Source organism: Cryptomeria japonica, chromosome 11 (genome assembly GCF_030272615.1).
Source record: "Cryptomeria japonica chromosome 11, Sugi_1.0, whole genome shotgun sequence".
In the NCBI taxonomy this organism is placed as follows: Eukaryota; Viridiplantae; Streptophyta; class Pinopsida; order Cupressales; family Cupressaceae; genus Cryptomeria; species Cryptomeria japonica.
Genome location: NC_081415.1, coordinates 218,717,488 through 218,726,396, shown reverse-complemented (window position 1 = coordinate 218,726,396; position 8,909 = coordinate 218,717,488).

The window sequence follows — 8,909 nt, the reverse complement described above, 5'->3', positions numbered from 1 at the left end:
CAACCCCACCACGCAAAGCCCAGTCGGCTACCAGGACCCCGCCATGCGGCTCTCACACAGTCGTCCGTACGACATGTCACCCACCATGCAGAGCCACCAGGTCATCGTGCACGTCAGCAAATCCGTACGGTACGACCTGCACAGTCATTTGCCATATCAACCTGTCCGTACAGTACGAACACCCAGTCAGCAGGGAGGTGAATTTTTCGCGACGGTCATACGACCGTCAAATTTAACACAGTGAATTGCTAACGTCAACGCCACATCAGCATTTTTTGAAATTTTTTTGACCTCTTTCCATTGGGCTTTTCAGTTTTACAGTCAAACTTTGAAAGGCCATATCTTGCTCAGTTTTGCTCCTTTTTTGGTGCAATTTTTTTTGAAATGGGCTAAAATTTCATGATCTTCGCAGTGGTGTGGTTATTTTCTGATTTTGGTGCATAGGTTTTTCGGAATTTTTGGATTCTCTCAGCTGTACCTGTCTAATCCTCAATTCTGCAACTTCAAAGTGCTTATTTTTTTGTCTACTTTCATAATCTATGAACAAATTTTAGAGATTTTGAGTGGAAATTGTACTTTCAGATATTGGTCTTATTTGGCCTATTAGGTACTTGTAAATTGCTTGGATCTTAGTTAGATCTCTTGCATTATCAGTTTGAGACTCTTTTGGCCTTATTGAGGCAGTTGTAAAATTGTAAATCAGAAGTCCACTTTGCCATTTTTTGCAAGTGGCCCATTGTATACGCACTACTTATAAAGTGCCAAAATCATCACATTTGGGGGGGGGTTCTTTGATTGAGTGAATTTGGGGGGGTGTCTTGTGTGATTGTGCCTCTCTTTGTGCTCTTTCCATTTTTGTTGCAATGAGTCCTAGTAAATTTCCACCTTTAACTCCACATAATTATGCATCATGGAAAATTAAAGTATGGAGTAAATTAATGGAAAAGGGTCTCACATATTACATAGATGGAACAATAACAACACCACCTAATCCTAAGGTTGATCCAAATGCTCAATTAGAATGGCTCATAAAGAATTGCATGGCTCTTGGAACTTTACGCAAGTAAGTATCAAATGACCTCATTTTTCACATTGAGAAGTGTAAAACAATCAAAGAGGCTTGGGATATGTTTCAGAAATTGTATGGACAAGTTGATGAAATCAGAGGCTATCAGATTGACAATGAGCTCACCAACTTAGATCCCAAGAGTTTTGATACAATCCAAGATTATGTCACCAAAGCAAATGAGCTAAGAGAAAAGCTTAAGGATTGTGGAATTGACAAAAAGGATGCTCAGTTGATATTCAACTTGTTGGACAAGCTTGCACCAGAATATGCAGCATTTGTATCTAGCTGCCAAACTCATCGTTTGACAGTGGGGAGTTCTTATGTTATGCCTTCATTTGATGCTTTCACAGAAATGTTGATATTGGAACAATCTAAGTTGTTGAACATGGGGTTTCTCAAGTCTTCAAAGTCCAAGGATTTGGTGGCTAATCAAGGGAATCAAGGAAGTCAAGGCAAAGATTCCAACAAGAAGAAGAAGCACTCTAAGTCTAAGCCACACCAGGAAAAAGGACAATCATCCTCTCCATCACAAGGCGATTTTTCATCCTCTTCCAAGAAGGGGACACCACCTAAGAAGGATAAACCAACTTGTGCATATTGCAAGAAGTATGGTCATGATGAGCATCGATGCCACGCAAAACAAGTTGATGAGTTAACCAATCTTCTCAAGAAAAACAACATCAACTTGCCATCCACCTACACAAAGAAGGATTCATCTCCTTCCTCTTCCTCACAGTCTAAGGGAAAAGGGCAAGCATTTGTGGCTACAACAGGTTCTTCACAGCAATGGATACTTGACTCGTGTGCCTCATATCACATGGGTTCTACAAGGGAGCAGTTTTCTTCATTGGAGCCATCTAAGGTACCTCACATTTACATAGGTGATAACACACAAGTAGAGGTTGAAGGGAAAGGTTCAGTTGACATGGATGATGGAACATTTGAAAATGTTCTCTATGTTCCTAACTTGTCTACCAACCTTCTCTCCATCTACCAAATCACTCACTATGAGAATGGGAAAAAGGTTGAGTTTACACCAGATTCAGTTGTGGTAAAGGAACTTGATGATGATACCTTGGTAGCAGTGGGACAAGTCAATGACAACTCAAGGCTTTATTCATTCTCCCATTTTGTGCCAAGTTCACCTTCTAGGGCCTTGCTTACTCATTCAAATTCAAAAAGTAAGCTATGGCATGAGCGGTTTGGTCACCTCAACTACTGCTATCTTCAGCAGCTAAGCACTAAAGACATGGTCATAGGTCTACCTCGAATCAGTTTTTCAGAGGGTGTATGTTCAGGTTGTTCCATGGGCAAGCATCTCGAAGAGAAGTTTGATAAAGGGAAAACTTGGAGAGCTTTGGAGGTTCTTCAACTTGTTCATAGCGATGTAGCAGGTCCATTTCCAGCACCTTCATTTAGTAAGGCTCGCTATGTTCTCACCTTCATTGATGACTACTCCCGCTTCACTTGGGTCTACTTTCTCATTCATAAGAGTGAAGTATTTGACAGATTTTAGGACTTCAAGACTCGTGTGGAGAAGCAATCAGGGAAAGTGGTCAAGATTCTTCGCACAGATAATGGAAGGGAATATGTGAACAAAAGACTTGAGGATTTTTGTACATTTGAGGGGATTGATCTTCAGCATTCTGTTGCATACACTCCACAGCAGAACGGGGTTGCAGAACGCAAGAATAGAACTCTCAAAGAAATGGCTAGCTATATGATACATGCATGTTCTCTTGATCCTGCTTTTTGGGCGGAGGCTATCAGTTGTGCCACACACATCCAGAATCGGGATCCTCACAAAGCTTTGCAAGGTATTACTCCTTTTGAAGCTTGGGCTGGTAGGAAACCGATTGTGAGACATTTCAAAGTCTTTGGGTGTCCAGCATGGGCTTGCATTCCTCTGTAGAAACACAAGGCATTGGAACCTCAGAGTCGGCCTTGCATATTTGTTGGATATCCTGAGGGTGTTAAGGCATACAGATTGATGGATCCAGAGACACATGAGGTATTCATTGAGAGGAGTGTTCACTTTGAGGAAAGCTCTCCTAGCTTAGCCTCTCTACCTCCTCCACCTTCCTCCATTGTGGATAGTGATGTTAGTGATTTAGATGATGAGACTCCCTCAACTCTGACTTGCAGGGTTACACCTCCGTAGGGTCCACATACAGTTGAGGAGCCTCGTTCTCCACCTCCACCTAGACCTCGTTGGGCTCGATAGACACTTGAGTCCGCGGGTTCTCTTGTTGGGGATCCTTTAGATACACGGAGAACTCGATCACAACATCAGGATCTTCCACATGCATTCATTGCTACCGCTTCCGATCCACAGACATTTAGGGAAGCATCAGGGGTTCCTGAGTGGGACCAAGCTATGGAGGAAGAGTATAGTTCCTTGATGAGGAACAACACATGGGATTTAGTCTATCTCCCTAAGGGGAGAAAGATGGTTCCATGTAAGTGGATCTATCGGACCAAGTTTGCAGCGGATGGTAGTGTGGATAAGTATAAGGCTCGGCTTGTTGCGAAAGGTTTCTCGCAGGTTGCAGGTGTTGACTATACTGAGACCTTTGCACCCATAACCAAGATGAACTCCATTCGTTTGACACTTGCTATTGCTGCAGCTCATGGTTGGGCTGTACATCAGATGGATGTGAAGAGTTCTTTTCTTCATGGTGATCTTGATGAGGAGATTTATATGGAGCACCCACAGGGTTTCATCCAAGATACTTCCTTGGTTTGCTGACTAAGGAAATCTCTCTATGGCCTTAAGCAGGCCCCCAGGGCTTTGTACGCCAAGATGGATTCCTTTCTTCTCTCCGTAGGGTTCACCAGGTGTCATTCCGATCCGAATGTCTACATTTTGCGACAAGATGACTCTCACTTGATACTTGTGCTCTATGTTGATGACTTGATCATTACAGGGAGTACTTCATCCATCATTAGCAGGGTCAAATCTGCTTTGCATGACAGATTTGCTATGACTGACTTGGGTCTTTTGCACTACTTTCTCAGGATAGAGATTTCATAGTCACCTTCTGGGATTACACTATCGCAGCCCAAGTATGCTCTTGATCTACTTGCATGCTTTCATATGGCTGATTGCAAGCCTGCCCCGACTCCCTTTCTTTCAAGAGTCAAGCTTGAGGCTCAGTGTTCTTCTCCACCAGTTGATGCCACTTTGTATCGTCAGCTTGTGGGTAGTCTCATCTACTTGACTCATACACGCCCTAATATTTCATTTGCAGTTGGCATAGTTTTTCGCTTCATGCAGGAACCACATGAGCTTCATTGGAAAGCCGCCAAATGCATCCTTCATTACATCTAGGGTACACATCACTATGGGATTCACTATGCAACAGGCACAAGACTTCACTTGGTTGGTTACACAGACTCCAATTGGGCTGGCGATCTAGTTGATCGTAAGTCTACTTCTGGTTACAGTTTTCACCTTTGGTTCGGGACCCATTTGTTGGCAGAGCAAAAAGCAACATGCTATTTCTCTCTCTTCAATTGAGGCTGAGTATCGAGGCCCTGTTAACACAATGACTGAGACCATTTGGCTCCAGCAGATTCTCACAGAGTTTGGTTTCACCACTCCACGACCAGCTGACTTCTCCTTCCTCTCTTATGGGGGGGACTTTTTCCTCTTTGAGATTTTGTCCTTCTTCTTTGAGAGTCTTTTGTACATTCATCTCTCTTTTGGGGGGGAGTTTTTTCCCACTGGGTTTTCTCCCTTTCTCCATTTGTGAGAGATTGCATTGCATAGTTTTGCTTGCATTTGCATATTGTACATGGGTACCTATCATGGCCTAGTAGCTGGGACCCATCTTGCATTGTTGACTTGAGTCTTCATTCCCCTAAGTTGCACTTAAGGGGGGATGTTGGTGTAAATAAATATTCATTTTGGATATTATTACACTTACTTAAGTTAACTTAGGATAATGCATCTCTTCGTAGTTTGGATTTGAGACACTTAGGGAAGTGTGCACATAGGGATAGAGCTTGTAGGAGAAATTCCACCTTTTGTGGTCTTATTTTGCTGTTACACTCCACATTCGGTGGGTCATCCACCTCTTGTGGAATATTATATTATTTATCCTACCTACCCTTAGTATTTCTTACCTACCCTTGTTTCTTATTGAGCCACATGTCATATTTGTGTGCTCATACATCCATATGGCCTTGCCTATATAAGCAGGCCTATATTCATTGTATTGGTTAATCCAGCTGATCATTTGTATATTGATGAGAATACAGTTTGTTCTTGTCATTCTATTGTCTCTTTTATGCTTTTCATTGTGCCCTTGATCTTGGCAAAATCCTACAGGGTAGAATCGTAGAGAAGAGTTGTTCTCTATTTATGCATGAAGATTAATATTTTTTCCCTCATGTGACATAGAAATTTTTCAAAGTTTGATAGTTAGTTCATCCATAGAGGTACCCCATTATATTTATACGTAGTGTTTCATCCTATCTTTAAATTGATATAATAAGGGGGAATTTGTAAATATATTAGATCCCTAGCACATAGGGTAGATAAGTTAATGATAAATAAACATGTTAGCATGTTACAAAATAAATTTTAGTAAAAAATAAAAAAATAAAAAAATAAAAAAAATTGTTGGTTGGCTCTGCAACCAAGGATGAATACGAACAGTCCTTGGAAGTAGGTCAGCTCTCTGGTCGGGGACTCCCAAGCATACCAGGAGGCCCCTGCATTCAATTCAGCTCGTGTCTCCATTAATGGAGAAGAATAAGGTCAGGGTTGGCAATAAATCCAACTTAAACATCGCAGAAGGAAAGAAAAGCAACCAGGGCAACACCGAAGGGAAGAAATCGTTTGGCCAGGCCATTGAAGGGCACTGCACCAGTTTTCTGAAGGATGCAAGGTTTGATTTGGAGGTCTCCCAAGATGCAGCAGCAACCCAGACCCGCGAAGAAGGTGAGGTTGCCTCGGCACCTAAAGTTGTCATTAAAGCTAATGCTTCCATGGTAGAATGTAATTCTAAGGAAATAAGTAGACTTAAGGATTCTGCAATTTTTTTAGCAGCCCTTGATGTAGATAGAATGTCATCTAGGTAGTATTTGAATAGATGGTTTCAAGATGTTTGGTTTTCAAAGCTTGGCATCCATTTTTTGTTCTATAGAATGTTACAAAAAGGATTGTTTCTTATTTTTTTTAATGATAAAGAAACATAGAAGAAAGTGCTAGAAAAACAATTCTAGAATGTTGGAAACTCTTGTTGTAGGGTTGTCCCTTGGAATCTAGTTGCATGTAACGAGGAAGTCATGGCATTATCTAACCCTAAGTGGGTTATTATTAAAAATGTGCCACCTTTCTTATGGAATTGTATTTGAAAAATTATTGAACCCCTAAGTAAAGTGATCAAAATTGACTCCTTTGCTGCCCTACTACCCCATATGGATGCAAGAGTGCTTATTGCCCTCAATCCTGGCTCGTCTCTTCCCTCTGTAATTGATATATGCATTGAAAACTAGTTATTTTCCTATCCCTTAGAGTATTGGAGAGGAATTAATGTCTGTCATAAGTGCAGAAGAAGTGGACACTTCCTAAAAAACTGTCCTTTGTTAGCGAGGAATAGTGTCGCTCATTCCAAGAATACCTCTACTTGGCAGTATAAACACTCTGCATCTAAAGCCCTCTCGAACCCTAAATAGAATGACCCTATTCCCCCCCCACTGTGCACTCAACCTCCACCTTCCATCCCTTCCACCCACTCTCAATCTAAACATACCGACCCACCACCCCCACCTGCCACTGGTCCCCCACCCACTAGCTACCAACCTCAAGGCTACTCTAACTCACCCAATGCTCCTCCCTCGATAGCTGAGTGTTTGGCCAAATATCAAAAGGCCATAAAAGAGGCCAATTTGAATACCAGTATCCCTAGCTCACTGGAATCTGAAATGGTTGGGTTTCCCACTAACCTTGGTGGACCCAGGATCCAAAATGCACAGCAAATTATCCTTGAAAAGTTGAAAATTGTTGCAGATCTCAGGAAACAACTCGAAGTGTCTTTAAGTAATCAGAAAAAGGAAATTGAGGAGAGTACCATGCCCTTCCTCCATGACTTGATTGAAGGGGATGATGATTGTCTTCAAGATAAGACCAATGCCACCTGCATTATAAGTCTGGGGGCTACATGTAGGGGCAATAGGGACATCCTTGGTGAAAAGAACATCCCTCCTATAGTTCCCGACTCAAACACTCCCTTGGTGGCCAAAGGTGAAGGGGAGGGGACACAAAATCATACCACACCTCGTGAATTAGCATTAGGTGACAATGATGGGGTTTTGGGGCTGACCATCCCCCCTTTCGACCAAGCCATTGAGGATGAGAATGGTAGTGGACCCTGTGGGGAACTTGATGAATGTGAGGTTAATAACAATGGTGGGGATAAGCCATTCTCCCCAGATGCTAGAATCTTTGACTTTGGATCTAATAATGGGGAAGGAGACTTACCAGGAAATAAATCCAAGAAAAAAAGAAGGAAAAGATCTCCTAAGGTATCTAAGGAGGTGTCAGTTAGGAAGGAATCAATGGGACCCGATCAGCTCTCTGAACTAAGAAAAAAAAGAGGTAGACCACTTTCAACAGTGGCTTTTGATGCTAGTCACCTCTCTAATCTTGAGGATTGGCCTAAGTGCTTTGAGGGGTTCAAGTCCCTGATGGATACTACTGAACAACCTTCCTAATGTTGAAAACCATCTCATGGAACATCAAGGGCCTTGAGGCCCCTGATAGGAAGTATGTGATCAAAATATTTCTAAATATGCACAAAGATATTGACTGTCTTATGCTCCAAGAGTTGAAATCAGTGGGATTCACCTTAGAAGTTGGATTAAAATCCATTTGGAGGGAGGCCACTCCCTTATATACCAACCACCCTAAAGGAAGAGGAGGGGCTATAATTCTATTAAACCCTAACTGGGCTAATAAGGTGGGAAAATGGGAGCAATCCCCTTGTGCAAGGGCAATATGGGCTATCATTCAGAATGGCAACTCCACCTTTGACATATGCTCAATTTATGCCTCCAATGACTACCAAGAAAGGGCAAGTATGTGGGAATGGATTGCGAACTTGGAGGATATCCCCTAGTTCCTGGGAGGGGATTTCAACATGGTAATAAATGCTCAAGATAAACATGGAGGTAATAAGGTGGAATGGAAGGGTGCTGAGAGAATGCAGTGGGAAAGGATGACCAACAAGATGAAATTGATAGACCCTCTAGCAGGAAAGAAGGGTGAATATAAATCAATATGGTACACTTGGTGTAACCATCAACAGTTTAATAAAAGAGTCTACTACAGGTTGGATAGATTTTATTTCAACAAAGAATTCTTTGAAATTAATAAGAGTGATGGGGGAGTTTAGTATGTTGTCATACCATATACACTCGCAGATCATCATCCTATTATGATAGGACTTAAGCTAACTGATAGCAGGGTGACCCCACCAAACCCTACCTCGAACTTTAGAATGAACACTAGTCTCTTAAAGGATGAGGACCTGAAATGTGCCATGTGTCTAGTCAAGATGTTTAATAAATATGGTAATACTCAATGGTCCTATATAGATAGATGGAATCAGAATATTAAAACCTGGACCTCGTTCTGTCAAGTTGTGGGTAAAAAGAAGGCAAAAGATGCCAGAGCAGCTGAGTTACAACTACATAATGCCATCCAAGTGGTTGAACTGGAGGTCCAAGGGGACCTTGAGAATATATCACTCACCAACTAGCCTGTTAGGGTCAAGACCGGTCTTAGAAGACTGCAAAATCAGAAAACCAAAGAATGCAGAGCCAGGGATAA